Genomic DNA, 431 nt, shown 5'->3' with positions numbered 1-431 from the left:
ACATCCTTGAGTTGTTCCTGAAAATAATTATTTGTCCACCAAGCAGTCCTTCAAGCTACAAAGTCTTCAGGAAAAGGCAGTACCAGTTTAGCTACAGATGGTACATCGCTTAATATAACTAGCTTCAATCTGATTAATGTAGGAAACTCATATAAATCTGTACAGTGAACTGATGTAATCTGACACAAGTACTGCAGCACCCTATTTAATCCAATGTAATGATGTAATCCCAATCATAATTTAGAAAAATAACCTGTGTATTCTAGACTGGCTACCGGCCCTGTAAAGAATTTTCCAGCTGCAGTTTTCAACTTGCTTATCTCCCCCTAGTTTGAATCTTGGGATCAGACAACCAAATGATCAATAAATCTATATTTTAGAAATGGGGGCCAGTCTATGTGTATTCCGACATCCTGTGTAAACTGACATTA

This window comes from Mizuhopecten yessoensis, unplaced genomic scaffold (genome assembly GCF_002113885.1).
Source record: "Mizuhopecten yessoensis strain PY_sf001 unplaced genomic scaffold, ASM211388v2 scaffold11169, whole genome shotgun sequence".
In the NCBI taxonomy this organism is placed as follows: Eukaryota; Metazoa; Mollusca; class Bivalvia; order Pectinida; family Pectinidae; genus Mizuhopecten; species Mizuhopecten yessoensis.
The sequence above is the reverse complement of the archived record's forward strand: the minus strand, read 5'-3'. Positions refer to the sequence as shown.